Source organism: Ambystoma mexicanum, chromosome 4p (assembly GCF_040938575.1).
Source record: "Ambystoma mexicanum isolate Mex_15411 chromosome 4p, UKY_AmexF1_1, whole genome shotgun sequence".
In the NCBI taxonomy this organism is placed as follows: Eukaryota; Metazoa; Chordata; class Amphibia; order Caudata; family Ambystomatidae; genus Ambystoma; species Ambystoma mexicanum.
The window spans coordinates 90186144-90205239 of record NC_090927.1 but is presented as its reverse complement, the minus strand read 5'-3'; the positions used below and the strand labels follow the sequence as shown (position 1 = coordinate 90205239).

Sequence of the window (19096 nt, the reverse complement as noted above, 5' to 3'; positions counted from 1 at the left end):
ATACCATTACGTCCTATGGGGCATGCGTGGACGTCCCCGGGGAGGACGTAGATGTGGATAGGACACACAAGTGTCGGAAGTTTTTTCCTATAGGAAACGACTATATATGTGTACCGAGGGTTCCCAGTCTGACGACGGGGAATATTCTAACCATGTGAATCCATGAAAGATACCAACGCTGGAGAAATGGAGTTACAGGTAAGAAACTACTCCCTAATAATACAATGTATGAATACGGCACAGATTGTCACTTGCTGCCAGTGAAGGGTGATCTGGCCTACTTCTGCCTCATAATGGCCCTCACTTTGTTTACTCATCATATTTTGTCCTCAGGGATAATGTCCTCAGTTAGAGTTCAGGTCCTGGCTCCTAGTGAGCAATCCGGCTAATCCCCTCACTGCCTGTCCCCTTCTCCCGCCCAGGACCCCACGACATGTATGAATAGTGACCTAGGCTGCTTCTGTACCTTGCAGGGGCTTCTTGCACTGCATAATGCAGCCGTACTGGCAGCACTTCTGGTCATCCTGGCATTCCTGGTCTGTGGCGCATTCGTTCCTTGGCGGGGTGGGGAAAATGTCGCATGTTGGATAGCTGGGAGGCAACGGGCACAAGCCACTCTTTTCTGGAGCTGAGAAAATAATGATTAATCAAAACAAGACAAATGCTGGCAAATGGAAGAGAAAGAAGTGTGTGGAGAAGAAGAAAATTCAATGGACCATGACATATCAGCATCATATTAATGTGTGGGATAAATTCCGTGACCAGTTTGTGGCAAGCAAACCGATGCGTTCCATGACCATATAGGCGAAAGTGGTGCAGCGGGTCGATAGCATTCATAAGGTATGGGGCAACTTTCAAAGTCGTTAATGGGTGATATTAGAATGCTTAGTATGCATGATACTTCAAACACTGTACACATAGATTATCCAAAAATTGGACACCACTCACCCATTGGGTACAGAATCTTTGCAAACCAACTCAAACGCAACCATAGGGCGCAAACACCACCAAGTATGGTTTTTCCACCACCTCCTTCAGTACCAATATCCACCCATTGCAACTAAAGCAGCAGCTAAAGAGCAATATCTACCCATTGCGACTGCAGCAGCAGCTAGAGGGCAATATCCACCCGTTGCGACCACAGCAGCAGCTAGAAGGCAATATCCACCCATTGCAACCCCAGCTGCAGCCGCTATAGGGCAATATCCACCCATTGCGACCAAAGCAGCAGCTAGAGGGCAATACCCACCCATTGCGACCACAGCAGCCACTAGAGAGCCATATCAACCACAGCAACAGCTTAGGGGGCAATATCCACCACAGCAACAGCTAGAGGGCAATATCCACTACAGCAACAGCTAGAGGGCAATATCGACCCATTGCAACCACATCAGCGGCTAGAAGGCAATATCCACCCATTGCAACCACACCATCAGCTAGAGGACACTATCCACCCGTTGCAACCACAGCAGCAGCTAGAGGCAATATCCGCCCGTTGTGACCACAGCAGCAGTTAGGGTGCAAGGGGTGCTGCGGATAGGAATACCCATAGTTCTGCTTCCTTCCTTGGATGATTTTGCTAGCTTCTGATTTTAAAGCTAACTCAAGCCATGCAGTTACAGCCTGTGCCTGAGGGTCCTGGCCTTCTTCATGCTAGTAAATGGTGTGTGATGCCGGTCTAGTGTGGTGGTGTTGATGCATTTTGCATTCCAAAAAGGTAAACTTTGTTGCCGATGCCGCTTCCTGACATTGGGGGCCCTCTCTCAAGCTGATGCTCCCCAGTATAAGAAAAACAATTGGGCCATCCTTTTCTGCAAATAATGTGCCTTTGTCTGACTTCAAAAAGGTATCTTGGTTCTCGCTGTGGGACAGGAGATCTTAGTTCTCACTGGGTCACTGGGGGACAGGACATCTTGGTTCTCGCTGGGGGACAGGAGATCTTGGTTCTCGCTGGGGGACAGGAGATCTTAGTTCTCGCTGGGGGACAGGACATCTTGGTTTTCACTGGGGAAGATGAGATCCTGGTTCTTGCTGGGGGACAGGAGATCTTGCTTCTCGCTCGGGGACAGAAGATCTTGCTTCTCACTGGGGAACAGGAGATCTTCCTTCATTGTTTACATCTCTTCTTCTAAAGACCATTGAAACCTTTTTCTATCTGATTCGGATGGAACCATAAATACAGACTCTGGCTAGGAAACAGTTGTAGGGCAATATCCACCCAATAAGACCACTGCATCAGTTAAAGGGCAATATCCATTGGTTGCTAACGCAGCAGCAGCTAAAGGGCAATATCCACCCATTGCAATCACAGCAGCAGCTAGTGGTCAATTAACACCCATTGCGACCACAGCAGCCGCTACAGGGCAACGTCTAACCATTGCAACCACAGCAGCCGCAAGAGTGCAATATCCAACAGCAACAGCTTAGAGGACAATATCCACCACAGCAACAGCTAGAGGCCAATATCAACCTATTATGACCACAGCAGCAGCAAGAGGGCAATATCCACCTGTTGAGACCACAGCAGCAGCTAGAGGGCAATATCCACCTGTTGCGACCACAGCAGCAGCTAAAGGGCAATATCCGCCTGTTGCGACCACAGCAGCAGCTAGAGGGTAATATCCACCTGTTGCGACCACAGCAGCAGCTAAAGGGCAATATCTGCCTGTTGCGACCACAGCAGCAGCTAGAGGCAATACCCACCTTTTGCGACCACAGCAGCAGTTAGGGTGCAAGGGATGCTGCACATAGGAATACCTATAGTTCTGCTTCCTTCCTTGAATGATGTTGCTAGCTTCCGATTTTAAAGCTAGCTCAAGCCATGCAGTACCAACCTGTTACCCGAGGTTCCTAGCCTTCTTCATGCTGAGAGTGCATCATGTTCAAGATGCAGCCGCATACCTCCTTACACAAGCTAGTAAATGGTGTAGGATGCCGGTCTAGTTTGGTGGTGTTGATGCATTCTGCATTCCACATGTGTAAACTTTGTTGCTGATGTTGATTCTTGGCATTGGGAGCCCTCTCAAGCTGGTGCTCCTCAGTATAAGAAAAACAATTGGGCCATCCTTTTCTGCAAATAATGTGCCTTTATCTGACTTCAAAAAGATACCTTGGTTCTCGCTGGGGAACAGAAGATCCTGACTCTCACTGGGGAATAGAAGATCTTGGTTCTCACTGGGGAACAGGAGATCTTCCTTCATTGTTTACAGCTCTTCTTCTAAAGACCACTGAAACCTTTTTCTATCTGAGTCGGATGGAACCATAAATACAGGCTGTGGCTAGGAAACAGCTGTCGGACAGTATTCACCCAATACGACCACAGCAGCAGCTAGAGGGCAATCTCCACCCATTACAACCAAAGCAGCCGCTAGAGGGCAATATCCAACCACTGCGACCACAGCAGCTGCTAGAGGGCATTGTCCACCTGTTGCGACCACAGCAGCAGCTAAAGGGCAATATCCGCCTGTTGCGACCACAGCAGCAGCTAGAGGGTAATATCCACCTGTTGCGACCACAGCAGCAGCTAAAGGGCAATATCTGCCTGTTGCGACCAGAGCAGCAGCTAGAGGCAATATCCACCTGTTGCGACCACAGCAGCAGTTAGGGTGCAAGGGATGCTGCACATATGAATACCTATAGTTCTGCTTCCTTCCTTTAATGATGTTGCTAGCTTCCGATTTTAAAGCTAGCTCAAGCCATGCAGTACCAACCTGTTACCCGAGGTTCCTAGCCTTCTTCATGCTGAGAGTGCATCATGTTCAAGATGCAGCCGCATACCTCCTTACACAAGCTAGTAAATGGTGTAGGATGCCGGTCTAGTTTGGTGGTGTTGATGCATTCTGCATTCCACAAGTGTAAACTTTGTTGCTGATGTTGCTTCCTGGCATTGGGAGCCCTCTCAAGCTGGTGCTCCTCAGTATAAGAAAAACAATTGGGCCATCCTTTTCTGCAAATAATGTGCCTTTATCTGATTTCAAAAAGATACCTTGGTTCTCGCTGGGGGACAGAAGATCCTGACTCTCACTGGGGAATAGAAGATCTTGGTTCTCACTGGGGAACAGGAGATCTTCCTTCATTGTTTACAGCTCTTCTTCTAAAGACCACTGAAACCTTTTTCTATCTGAGTCGGATGGAACCATAAATACAAGCTGTGGCTAGGAAACAGCTGTCGGACAGTATTCACCCAATACGACCACAGCAGCAGCTAGAGGGCAATCTCCACCCATTACAACCGAAGCAGCCGCTAGAGGGCAATATCCAACCACTGCGACCACAGCAGCTGCTAGAGGGCATTGACCACCTGTTGCGACCACAGTAGCAGCTAAAGGGGAATGTCCACCCATTGCAACCATAGCAGTCGCTAGAGGGGAAATAGCCACCCATTGTGACCACAGCAGCAGCTAGAGGACAATATCCACACATTGCAACGTCAGCAGCAGCTATAGGGTAATGTCCACCCATTGCAACCACAGTTGCAGCTAACAAGCAATATCCACCCATTGCGACCACAGCAGCTGCTAGAAGGCAATATCCACCCACTGCAACCACAGCAGCTGCTAGAGGGAAATGTCCATTCATTGCGACCACAGTAGCAGCTAAAGGGCAATGTCAACCCATTGTGACCAGAGCAGCTGCTAAAGAGCAATAACAGTCATTTACTGACTGTTACGACCACAGCAACCGCTAGGGGGCAATGTCCGCCCACTGCGACCACAGCAGCAGCTAGAGGGCATTATCCAGCCATTGCGACCACAGCAGCAGCTAGAAGGCAATATCCACCCATTGCGACAACAGTAGCAGCTAGAGGGCAATATCCACCCATTGCGACCAAAGCAGCCGCTAGATGGCAATATCCACCACAACAGCAGCTAAAGGGCAATATCCATCCATTGCGACCACAGCAGCAGCTAGAGGGCAATATCCTCCCATTACGACCACAGCAGCAGCTAGACGGCAATATCCTCCCATTGCGACCACAGCAGCAGCTAGAGATCAATATCCACTCATTGTGACCACAGCATCAGCTGGCGTGCAAGGGAGGCTCTGCAAAGGAATACCTAGAGTTCTGCTTCCATCCCTAGATGATTTTCCTTGCTTCCGAATTCAAAGCCAACTCAAGCCCTGCAGTAACAACCTGTGCCTGGGGTTCCTGGCCTTCTTCATGCTGAGACTGCATCATGTTCCAGATGCATCTGCATACCTCCTTACACAAGCTAGTAAGTGGTGTGTGAAGCCAGTCTAGTGTGGCGGTATTGATGCATTCTGCATTGCTTTGTCGCTGATGTTCCTTCCTTGCACTGGGGACCCTTTCAAGTTGGTGGCCCTAAGTATAAAAACACAATTGGGCCTTCCTTTTCTGCAGGTAAATATGCCTTTGTCTGACTTCAAAAAGTTACCTTGGTTCTCGCTTGGGGATGGAATATCTTGGTTCTCGCTGGCGGACAGGAGTTCTTGGTTCTTGCTGGGGGGCAGGATATCTTGGTTCTCGCGGTGGGATAGGAGATCTTGGTTCTCACAGGGGGACAGGAGATCTTGGTTCTCGCTGGGGGGAGGAAATCTTGGCTCTCAATGGGGGCAGGAGATCTTGGTTTTGGCCAGGGGACAGGAGATCTTGGTTCCCACTGTGGGGCAGGAGATCTTGGTTCTCGCTGGGGGACAGGAGTTCTTGGTTCTCGTGGGGATTAGGAGATCCTGGTTCTTGCACAGGTACAGCAGATCTTGATTCTCGCTGGGAGCAGGAGATCCTGGTTCTCGCTGGGGGGCAGGAGATCTTGGTTCTCACTGGGGGATAGAAGATCTTGGTTCTTGTTGGGGGTCAGGAGATCTTGGTTCTCGCTGGGGGGGAGGACATCTAGGTTCTCAGTGGGGCACAAGGAATCTTCCTCCATTGTTTACAGCTCTTCATCAAAATACCATTGAAACCTTTTTCTGTCTGAGTCGGATTCAACCAAAAAGATTCTGGCTAGGAAACTGGAGAGCAGAGCTGACAGGAACATGCAGCAGAGGGGACCATTTGTGATCAGTGTCAGGGTGGGATCTCTGGGGTCTCTTGTGGACAGACTTCATAGAACAGGTGAGCACTCCCACGAGAGAGAATTGCAGCCCTATGCATTGCAGTACAAACCACAAGTAATATAGGCGTATATCAGTCACAGTTAAAATTGACTTCACTGGGAAATCAATTGATTCTTGCTTTAAGTTTACTACAAACGCCCAAGGCTCTAATGCAAAAAATTATTTGGGAGTTTCTGATAACACCCTTATTAAAGAGGGCGACATCCCCCTTTTAAAAGAGCCTCATACAATGCCTATAATATGTGAAGCACCAGGATCCCCAGGCTCTATTATCGATCCCAATAGAAATCAAGAACCTCAAATTCCACGTCCGAACCCTTTAGGTCCCACCGGGGGGGTCCGGGGTGGGAGTATATTACCACACGATTGTCATGCTCCCCCGCCCCTCCCCCTGATTAAAAGCGGTGCTGGTTTGGCTGACTCTCAACCTGCAGTAATTGAACTGAGTTCAAACTCTTCTCTTTTGGCAGGAGATGATTGTCGGAACTCACTAGAGCTACCTGAAGTTTCTTTCATATACTCAGACGCAGCACATAGTTTAGTCGCTTCATTTGCTGCTCCCACTCCTAGACGTATTCCGGATGTTCCGGTCCTACCATCTGATGGCCCTATTTTGCCTCCAGCTATTTCCCCGTCTATTTTGATTGAGTCCACGTTGCATGCCATGAATTTGGCCATTTCCTCTCTTTTTAAGCTGTTTGAAACACTCGATCGAAAACTGCAGACACACGATAAACAGATTGAGAAATTATTACATTGGCAGGCAACGCTTAAATACAGTATTGAAATGAATACCCGAAAAAAACTAACATTAAATTCTGAGCAATCACTGATCCTTGATAAATTCCCCACCGAGCCCATTACACAAACACTACCTATGAAGTTCACGCCCTTACCTGCCTTTTCAAATGTAATTCACGACGATTTCTCATTGCTCCAAAAAATTGAACCATCAAAAGATAAACCGCTCTTAGACCCGATAGTGCCCGAAGACAAACAAGTGTTTAATATATTCACATCTAACGGACCTAAACCACCCGAAATTACATCTAAACCAAAAAAGAACCCGAGTAGTAAAAAAACAAAAAATGTTAAAGATATAACTAAAACGACAACCTCAGCAACTAAAGCCTTTATTAAAGCCCTATCCTTGCCTAGGAAACATACCATCATGGCTGCGGAAGCAGTACAAAAAAAATATAACACCTTGGCTAATGGTAAGAAAAATAGTACACAGCCAACAGCATGCCCGGCCCAGATAGTAGCCTATGGCCCATTAGACGCATTGGTCGAGGCTGCTGAACATGATAAGGTGGTAAACTCACAAGCTTCACTTCCCCTAGTACCTTTATGTCCTGCGGTACAAGTAAAAGAGTGTGATACCCTTGTAGCACCACCATCTTGTTCTCCTGAGCTGATTATAGATAAGGATGCTGAAGCCAGACGGAACGAAATTAGAAAGGAGATTGATCACTATATGACCAAACAACGACCCTCGAATGCCCAAGTAGAGATACTGAAAGACCCTAACATTCGAGAGAGATCTCATATGACAGATCATACAGAAAAGAACCATGTGGCACAACCACTTATTACGCCCTTGATCTCTGGGTCACCTTCTTCAAAAAAAATGTCTGCTCCCCTCAAAATTACTACTAACTCGGCTGATACAGCTTCTTCCAAACAACCCATAATTGATGTATCCGAAATATCCATACAACAAGTAATCAAAACCGCAGTACAAGATTACATGACTAACCTAAACAAAAATGCTGCATTACTTACAAAGTCAGAGGTTGTCCAGCATACCTTACATTCACAATCAAAAGATCTGAGTCGTTATCCAGCTGGCCCTGTTGCAAAGATTAACATACATCCTCAACAACAAAATCACTCATTGGGTACAAGCTGGCCGTACTCTGACAAGTTTTCGTCTGTACCATCAAAAAATTTGAAAATACCATCCAAACAACCGCTATATCCATTGATCATTCGGTGCAGAGATTTACCTTATGCGAAGTATGACTTAAATCGCTCTAGTATACTTGCAATTTTAGCTGAAATCCCTGCGTTAGATGATCTGCAATCCTCCGATATTGATTTGGTGGAATTTATCTGCGATAATGATCTTTCTGTTGCACGGTTTTGGGTGTCCTCACGAGTGGTGTTAAACACATTGTGGCTTGCTAAACACGAAATATATGAACTAGGTTTTGAGCTTCTCACCGATGTGTCAAACCAAGTTCCTTTTCCTGCGGTGCAACATCTTGCAATGCAGCCCTATATTTCTAACCAGAGACAGGGCTTATGTGCTCAGTCCAGTAATCAAAATTATTACCCAATGCTACAATCTATATCTAAGCAGTCATAACTAACCTTGCAACACCTCCCACCATTTTTATCTATGATAAGTTGGAATACTCGAGGACATGGGCATTTACTGAGGAATAGTTCTAATGAGATATCGAAGCATGATATTATCTTATTTCAAGAAACTTGGCTCACGGAGCGACCAGTGTGGGATAACTTTGAAATAGTCTTTAATCCGGCAATACGATCTATGAAAGGTCGGCCCATGTCCGGTCTCCTTGTGGCCCTAAATAAGTCCTCCGAAGTTGTTCTAGAACACCAGTCTGCTCCAAATCGATACATTCAACTGGTAATCATCACAATAAGAGAACAAAAATATGCGATTGTAAATATATATTGGAATCCAGTTGCAATATCCACTAAAACATTTTTTAAAGATCTGGAAGAGTTATGGTCAGAGATTATTAAACTCCCTATATACCCGCATATTATTTTGGCAGGCGACTTAAATTTACACTGCCTGGATGTTCTCCATAATCGCAGAGATAGCAGACTGGTCTTATGGAACACCTTTATCGAGTCAAAAAACTTGGTTATGTTAAATGGTTCATGCTCGGCCGATAGTCCACCACATTATACGTGGAAAAGAGGTCATTCCGGTGCAATTATTGACTATATTTACGTTAATCGTGAACTATTCTTTGATATTAAGTTGTTTTGTGTGATCTCTACTGAGGACAGTGATCACAACATATTGAATGCGAAATGGCACTGTACGGCTCCACAGCGAAAAGAGGAGATATACAATACATACCATCCTCTACTAGTGAATAGAGGTATGAATAGACTTCACTGGACTGGACCCAACCTGACAAAATTTGCCAGAGTCTTCGAACAATCAATTGTGTATGAAAAGACACTAGGAACCAACAAGTCACTAGAGTATAGTGACTTATTGCATACATTTGCTACAACAAATAAGGTGAAGACAAAGTACTTCCCTTTGCATTCTTTTAACAAGGAAGTACAGCAACAAAAGTCCTGGTTTAGAAGAGAAAAAAGAGTAGTTTTAGCTTTGCCCTCCCAAATTAAATGGCAAGCCCTTAAATCATTGAAAACAAAACATAAAAACTGGATGAAGGCCCATCGAGCTACTCTTTATCAAATTGATGGAGAATGCATGCTCCAAAAGATGGGCTCAAAAAACTCTGCGCAAATATGGGCTCTAATTAATAAGACTAACCCTAATACGCAGATTTCACTACAAATCAATGATGTGGCAGAGGCTCAATGGGTTGAACATTATGCAAATTTGTATGCCTGTCCTGAGACTACAAACTCATTACTTAGTCAGTGTGATCCAGGAGCTTTTACCTTGCAATTCTCAGTAGCAGACATCTTATTTTACATTACCAAATCTAGTAGCTCACGTGCTCCCGGTCCAGATGGGATATCTAATTATATGATGAAACAAGATCCGAACCTATGGGCAAGGATTTTGTATCAACTTTACACTACAATCATACGCACTCAACAATTGCCTAGATCATGGTCTCTCTCAATTATTGTCCCGGTGTTCAAGAAGGGTAATAGACAAGATCCGTCAAATTATAGACCGCTTGCCCTTCTTGATACACCGGGCAAGATCTTCGCCCGGTTGATTCTTAGAGACTTGCGAGCATGGATTGAAACTGCTGGTAAAGCTGATGTATTTCAAACCGGATTTGTTGCGGGAAAAGGCACGGCAATAAACATTACAGCAATTAATGCGATTAAAGCTAAATGTGAATATCTCAACCAGCCCTTGTTTTTAGCTTTCGTAGATTTTAAAGAGGCTTTTGATTCAATCGATAGACACCTGCTAATTAACAAATTGATCAAAATGGGCTGCCCTAGTTCAGTGGTTAAATTGATTGCGCTTCTTTATACAAACACAGCAATTCAGATAAGAACCACTTTAGCTGGGCATCTAACTACTAAAATTGCGACAGCAAGAGGTCTGAAACAGGGCTGTATTCTGGCAGCTACTATTTTTAACCTATTTATATTGGACATGGGTAAGAATTTTATTGATATCAACGCAGATGCCCCAAAACTTGGGCCGCATCAAATTGCATGGCTATTATATGCGGATGATCTTATTTTAATCTCTAAAACGCCGGCCGGTCTACAGCGGCTACTACAAGGGCTTTCATTGTATGTTCAAAGAAACCATATGGCTGTTAACTTAAGCAAAACACAGATCATGCAATGTTATAATAATAAAAAAAAATGTCGCCCCCTAAAATCGTCCGTCTGGACTTTTCAGGAAGAGATTATCTCTATCACCCCGCAATACAAATACTTAGGAGTGATTATTAATAATCTGAAGTGTGACACCCCCTATGTGCAGGATATAAAACAAAAATTGCAAACATTAACAAGTCAAGCTAAAGTCCTTTTGCAAAAATTTGGTAAATTCACATGTTCGCAGATATTGTTATATTATACGCAAAAAGTTTTACCAATAATAACATACGGCTCAGAATGTAAATTACCAAGAGACCGTATGTTTTGGGATCGACTGGAGGCAAAATTCTGGCGGTCAGTGCTTAAGTTACCGAATTCAACACCAGGGCCTTTGATACGATATGAGTTGGGTGCTCTTTCAATGTTTGTATTTTATGCATGGAAACTGTGTTCGCTAATGAAGAAATTTCTGCTGTGCACTAATTGTTCGGATTTATCTTATATATTGGCCACATATATGTTGAAATCCACACACTTTTTTCCCAATAAGTGGAGAAATTCTGTTACCAACCTGTTAGTAGAGGCCGATATAACCATTGAACTGCTTCTAACTAATCCCAATCGTGCCCAGAGAAAACTATATCAGCATGACTGGATCTGCACTTTAGAGCTTTGCTCACAGTACAAAGATTATTGCAGCCTGCCTTTTGGTACGAAAAGAATGAGAGTTGCAGCCTCCTATTTACTTAAATTTCCCTCGCACCATTTTAGAAACAACTATCTTCGATTTAGATTTAATTTGTGGCCCACTAGAGAAATTTTAGCTCGAAGAGGTCAAATAACAAAACAAGAAAATAAATGTCGGTTTTGTCAATTACCAGAGTGCGAGGAAACTTTAAAACATTTGATAGTAGGTTGCCCCTCACTAAAGGATTTACGTTGTAAATATTTTAAAAAACTGTACGAAAACTATACCTGTTTAACTAAAGATGTACTGTGGTCTAGAATATTCTCCTCACCTCTCCAAGCTGTTCGTATAGCCACAGTCCAATTTCTGCTAGCCCTAAATCTTGAGATGAGCCCCTAAATAGATGACATGTGTTTTCCAACTAATACCTCCTTGCTGGTGGATCACTAGTGGTTCCAATGATGTGGAATTTGAATCTATTTGGATTGATTTTAGATGAAAACTCAGATGATGTATATATATGAATTGTGATTTTATTATTTTTTTTGCTGTTAATGAGAAACAATTGAAGGTTAAAGTGGTGAGTTTGTAGGGTTTTGTTGAATGCAGATTTTGAGCTTAATTCTATCCTGTTTTAATTTGTGATCAATTATGTTATATATTAAATTGAAAGGTTGATTTTCAACCAACCAATAAAATAAAAAAAAATAAAAAAAAAAAAAATTGACTTTCTGATCACAGTTATGCCTAATAATGACATGGGCTTACATTCATTAGCTCATTGCCTGAAAATCTTTACAATTCTGTCAATACATGATCTCAATCTCGCAATTCTGCAAATGAAAGAAGCTTTAAGGAAGTGTAGCGTGAGGGAGGACCTGAGAAGATTTGCTAAGGAACGTGGAATAATGCCAGAGCCTGGACATGCCTAGGACATAGGCAACCAGTGTTTCTATTGAGTCAATGAAAGATGTACATTTAATGAATTCATTTTGGCTTTTCTTAGTGAACGTTTTGATTTTGTTTATATGATCCTAAATAGACAATTCTGGGAGTTTTGGTGGAAGCCTGCTGAAACAAATGTGCACCATGAGCCATCAAATGTTTTAGATGCAACTGTATTTTGGAATGTCTGACATCTGCCCACATTCAGTAGGTCTGGAACTCATTACATGAGTTCGGGCTATTTTCACATCTTCACTCAATCCTCTTGCTTTGATATCGGACACCACCTTCACTTTGAATGCCATCTACTTGGATAAAACCCTGTATCCAGTATCAATCGGCCTGCTATTCCCTTTAATAGAGAGGATGCAGTGTGGTAACATCTTATGTAGCGTTATAGCCTGCACTCAGAGTGATTTTACGGCTGTGAGCTGGATGGAGCATGATTTGACGTCTAATCCTAGAGTCATGATAGCGTTCAGGTGCATGGTGGTGTGGCTAAGGATCGGGACCCATTTCTTTGTACACTCGGGATGACTTAGGCAAGACAAAAGGGGTGATGGCTGGAAGGTTTAGACTTAATCTTAACCTCTGGCATTGCTGTAGCCTGTAGGCAACCCTACAGTTCTTCAGCCTGCTACTTGTTAATGAATGGGCGTGATGGTTTTCTGGCTTAGTGATCCTATGCCAGAGTGCTGGCTGGTTCTGGCTCCTTTCACTTTAACCCGCAGTGGAAGTTGCAACACTTCTGATTCCCTGTGCAACTGCCGTCGTTATTGCACTGATCGGGGTCCTTTTGCTTACATATTCAATTGTCTTTTGGACATTGACCAGCTTTGTCTGTAACAAAGGTATGCGGCAGGACTAAAAACCCTGTGACTGAAGGGGATACCACTATAGCAAGGCAATAATAGTGGCTTCCTGGTGCAGCCCCACATCACAAGGCATAACTGCCAGTTACCTAACATCTCTTTGCCCCAGGGAGCGCCATCTCACATGTCATGAGCATCAGACTTTGACAGTCCTTAGAGAAATCAGAGGAGGTCTTTGGCATGAATGTGTTAGCAATTATCATCCTTTTAGGAGACCTAGCTGCTTCCAAGAGTATTACTGCAACACTAGGGTATGCAAGATTGAAAGATATCACAGGGAGTGACATCACACTGTACTGTACCATTTACAACCATGGATGAATGGACTGTATCCTTTGATGGCATTCCAAGACTGTTCTGCAATGGCACAGATGCGATACAAAAATACGTAAGCGATGCTGACCAGAGCATTGATAGTGGTCAGGGTTGATATGCTTCCACCAATCAAATTTGTTTGTTTATGCTTGACCATTTATAGACCTCACTGGACAGACAATTACGAAATGAAGAGGTATCACACTGCCCTGAATGTATAAATACACCAAGGGAAGAGGCATCACACTGACATTGACTCTATAAAGACATTAATGGAAGTGGCATCAGACTGCCCCTGAATCTGTAAAGACATCAAAGGAAGGGGCATCACACTGCCCTGAATATGTAAATACATCAAAGGAAGAGGAATTACAATGCCATTGTCACTATAAAGACATCAAAGCAGGACACATCACACTCCCCATAAAACCGTGCAGGCATCAAAGGAAGATGCATAACACGTCCCATGAATCTGTACAGACACTTTCCATGAATCTGTAAAGACATCAAAGGGAGTGGCATCACACTGCCCCTGAATCTGTAAAGACATCAAAGGAAGATACGTTACACTGCCATTGACTCTATAAAGACATCAAAGCAAGAGGCATTAAACTGCCCATGAATCTGTAAAGACATCAAAGGAAGTGGCATCACACTGCCATGAATCTGTAAAGATATCAAAAGGAAGAGGCATCACGCTGTCCCTGAATCTGTAAAGACAAAAAAGGAAGAGGCATCACGCTGCCCATGAATCTGTAAAGACATCAAAGGAAGTGGCATCACACTGCCCTGAATCTATAAAGACATCAACGCAAGAGGCATTTCACTGCCCATGAATCTGTAAATACATCAAAGGAAGTGGCATCACACTGCCCTGAATCTATAAAGACATCAACGCAAGAGGCATTGCACTGCCCATGAATCTGTAAAGACATCAAAGGAAGATGCATTACACTGCCATTAACTTTATAAAGACATCAAAGCAGGAGGCATCACACTGCCCATGAATCTGTAAAGACATCAAAGGGGGTGGCATCACACTGCCCATGAATCTGTACAGGCATCAGAGGAAGAGGTATCACAATTCCCATGACTCTGTAAAGATATCAAAGCGAGTGGCATCACACTGCCCATGAATCTGTAAAGACATCAAAGAAAGTGGCATTGAACGGCCCATGAATCTATTAATACATCAAAGGAAGAGGCAATCACACTGTCCTTGACCCACCAAAGACTTCACCAGGAAGGAGGGATATTACACCATCTCTGACTTCACTGATGGACCAATGCATGTGTTTTAAACAATCTTTATTTAAAACACTTAAATACACACATATGATGAGGGGAGCAAACACTAAAATAAATATAATTTCAAATGACTACATGTAAAACATTAGGTTTAAGATTATTTACATGTCTATAGATCACAGAGCCCAGTTCTTTGAAACTCACCCCTCCTGTTCAATCTGCTCAATCCAACCCACTGGCTCGGGTTTTCATTTGGTTGCCTGTTCCTTTCTCCTTTCATATCCCAACTATAACTAAGGTCTGCATCCCCTCTTGCTCCTCTGGAGGCCCTGCTTCATGCTGCAGCCTGGCTGGTTTTGGGAGTCATCAAATGTGAGCATGAGCCACATGTCTTGAGACAGCAGCGCTGTCTCTCCCTGGGTGCCAGGTCCCCCTTCAAGGCTTTCTGCCTTGCTCATAATGTGGTCCATGCGGCCATGCAAGCTCTTCGGAACTCCTGAATCTGGATTCTGTTGGCCTCATGAGGCTTGGGAAGTTGAGATCAACTTTGAATGTAAGTCCCCAATGTCCTGTACTTCTCAACCCTTCTCGTTCTTTCTTTGGTGGGTAGGGGGGGTCTCTCTTGTTGGAACACGCTCCATGTTTATCTTCATCTGATTTCCGATGGTTTGCAATGTAGGCAATCTGTGACTACCTGGCTTTGCAGATCGGCATCGAAGTAGGCCCTGACATCATGCCTTCTTTCTCTAGGCGCTTGTTTGCACTGCATTTGTAGTTGTAGCTTTTGATGATCTGATATTAGATTTACTGCACAGCAATTCAATGTTTTGTTCTCACTTTAGAACAATGGTAATGTATAATTGAAAGCAGCAACTTAGGTGGGAGTCACGACTACTCCTACTCCTCGAAACTACCAAATCACGCTTTGGCACTTGCACCCAAGAGCCTAAGCAGTCTACAGAGAATCAAGCATTGTCTCAACATGTTCACCTGTGATGGGCAAAGTAAAGGCAATGGTGTTTTTATTCACTGTAAATGTGGATGGTGACAGCAATGCATTTATCGTGTGTGCCGGTCAACTGCGGCCAATTAACCAACACGTGTCAAGACATCTCCAAAGAGTTGGCAATCTCGTGGAACAGTAGCAGCTGTGCCACCTCAGCATGAGGAATCACTAGAGTGAGACAGAAACTCATGATTCTTCAGTTTATTTTAAAAAAAATATATTTTTCATCTGATGGCTACATCATCAATATACAGTACAGTGTGATGCATGGTAATACAATATTCGATAAGAAATACAACATGTGCTGTTGCATACTAGGCCACTTGGAAATAGCTTTGCAGCATCATCTCCCTTCTCGTCGCGTTTCTCTGTCAAGTATAACCGTAAAGGCGCCCAAATGTCCTTAGGCCTGCATACAGCGGAAACTCCCTTAATATAACTTTCTTCACATTCATATGTATATATCAAGTCTCTGAGCCATGTCTGAATTGTAGGGGCCTTCTTTGCCTGCCAGCATTTAAGAATGTTTTGTTTGGCAATTGCCCCTGCTACAGATAAGAGTCTTCCATTTTAATCGAAACTTTCCCTATATCTCCTAGTAGATATTTCAATGGAGTAGCTGGTATGTGTGTATCAAGTATGTCAGTGAGTATGCCGGCAACCTCTTCCCAAAATGTTCTGATTGGGGGGCACTCCCAGAACATATGAATCGAATTAGCTTCTGGGCCTTTGCATTTGGGGCAGCAAGTCTGACAGGCCTGTCCATATTTAGCCAACTTGCTTGGCGTTTTATATAAGTGATTTAAAAGTTTGACCTATATTAGCCTGAAGTTAGCACACAGGGAGATACATTTGGTGAAGTAACAGTATTTCGCTCATTGTGCATCCTCTATAGACATGTTCAAGTCTTTTTCCCACTTGGACTTCATTGTATTTTGAGAAGAAGCATGTAGTTGGGCTGCATTATACAGTGTAGATATAACGCCTCTGAATTCATCTTGTGTCATGATGGTTGAAAGGAAAGGATGTGGGGTCAGGGCAACTGCGAAGGACGCCCACTTGACCCTGCACGCCGCCTTCAGATGATGATATTGCAATGTTATGGTGAGATTGGCTCCTACTTTCTCCTGAACCTCTTGTAAGTGTACAAACCTTCCAACAGCAAACAGGTCCCCACCCGCATTTCCCTTCCTGGGTCCCACCCTTTCTGTAATGTTGTATCCAACGTGGGTACCAAGTCCGGATGATGCCATAGGGAGGTATGTGGCCAATATGGTTCCGTACACCCAACTTTCCTAAACAACGCCATCCATGCCCCCACCATACAATAGACTGGGTCTACTTCACCCTTGTGTTGTTTATACTTGGGGAACATCATGGTGTGTCGTGGGAGCCGCAGAGAATTTTTCTTCTTGAATATGGGCGTACTGTTCTGAGTTTGGGAACAAATATTTGGCAAAGTGCGTTTGTGCCGCGTAGTAATATACTAGGAAGTCTGGGGCCACCTGTATCGTAATGTTCACATAGTTTTGGCCAGCTAAGTCTAACCATTCCCCCTCCCCATATGAATGTGGAAGCGATTCTGAAGTTTATCAAAAAAGGGGTGCCCAGACTAGATTGGGATGTTACAGAAAAGGTACAACAGTTTGGGTAATTTAACCATTTTAAGCAGGGCTATCCGGCCATATAATGAAATCGGTAACTTATTCCACACCTACAATTTAGTCTCGAGAAGTGTCAAATAGGGTGCATAGTTTGTATCATATACGGTCTGCCTATTCGTGGCCATTATAATGCCTAGGTATCAGGCCGAGTACGGGGACCAACTAAACTGTGCGGTGGCTTTCGATTTTACCGCTCCCGGTGTAAGGGGAATGATCTCAGATATGGAGCGATTCATTTTATAGCCTGAGAACTTCTGAATTTCATGCATCACCGGGGGGAGGTTGCGCTCGGGGTCTCTTAGATATACCATGGTATCGTCAGCATATAATGAACTGAGCTGAGGAGGGCCCCTAATGAGAATACCCCGCCAAGAGTGCTTGTGACGCAAGCATGTTGCCATTCCTTCAATAGTGAGAGCAAATATGAGAGGAGACAGAGGGCAGCCTTGGCGCGTGCCTCTGTGCAATGAGAACTCTGCGATATCGTATTATTCGTTCAAACTCTAGCCTTCGACTTCCTGTATAATACTCGGATGAATCTTAGGAAGCCTGGCCCGAATCCCATTCCGCAGGATCGCGTACATGTACCCCAGGAGACAGAATCAAACGCCTTTTCGGCATCAAGGGCGACAGCAATAGTTTTGGCTTTCAGATCTAGTTGTAATGAGATGGCGAAGAATCTATGCAAATTTAGGGCTGTGGAGCATGTGGGAACAAAACCGGACTGATCTGGATTAACTAATGTATTCATGTGTGGTAGTAGCCGGTTAGGGATCGCTTTGGCGAATATTTTTATATACAAATTTATTAGGGACAAAGGTTGGTATGAAGCATGTCGTGCAGCAGTTTCTGTGGTTTAAGCAGCCCTGAAGTCATGGCTTCCCTCATAGAGCTCGGAAGTGTGCTGAGATCTAGGGCTTCTTCCCACATTGCTTTCATTGTGGGGGCTAATTCTGTACACATTATTTTATACAGGTCTGTCGAAAGCCCATCTGGCCCAGTTGCTTTGTCTAACGACTCCCTTTCTTCCTTTTCCAGTCAGGGCAACGGGAACGAGGCAGGATACTGGTCGAGTTCCTCTGATGTGGCTTGGTCTGTGTTTGCATAAAGTTAGGAGTAAAAGTTCATGAATACCTAGTATACCTTATGGGCCTCCGTATGTACTATTCGATCAGGCCAGATCATCCCCGTTATGGGTTTAGCGCCATGCTCTGCCTTAATCAAGTTAGCCATTAATAGGCTGGCCTTGTTTCCCTCCTTGTATCTCCGGGCTCGAATAGGGTGCATGGTATACATCACCTCCCGCTCGGCAAGGGACCTAAACTTCGTGAGTTGGGCTTGTAGTGGCTTAAGCATTTCTTCGGTATCAGGGGCCCTGTGAGTACGATGTTTCAGGGGATTTAAATTGTCTTCTGTCTGGACTAATTCCCTCCATAGTTTGTGCATTATTGCCACAGATAATGACATCAAGTGACCTCTCAGCCATACTTTAAATGACTCACATATGAGGGCCATTGACCCCACCAAACCCTTGTTTCGTTGAAAAAAGTCTATTATTTCAATCTTCAAAGGCTCAATCACTGAATCATCTTTTAACATTGCTGGGGGCAGGCGCCAGCATCGCAAGTTTTGAACTACAATTGCTGTCCTCATGTGTGGAAGGACCGGTGAGTGATCAGACATTGTGCATGGAAGTTTGAGGCATTCGTGTGTCTGCGGGCTCAGTTCAGGGGAGCACAGCCAG

The 19096-nt window shown here is 44.2% G+C and overlaps 1 long non-coding RNA gene across 1 annotated transcript in view; it reads right to left on the bottom strand.

The window, feature by feature from the left end:
- Nucleotides 1-522: 522 nt before the first annotated feature.
- Nucleotides 523-19096, bottom strand: part of LOC138452548 (uncharacterized) — a 187788-nt gene continuing 169214 nt past the window's right edge. Inside the window, exon 4 of the long non-coding RNA XR_011260210.1 lies at nt 523-628. This is a non-coding gene — a long non-coding RNA (uncharacterized lncRNA). The remainder of the gene's footprint in view (nt 629-19096) is intronic.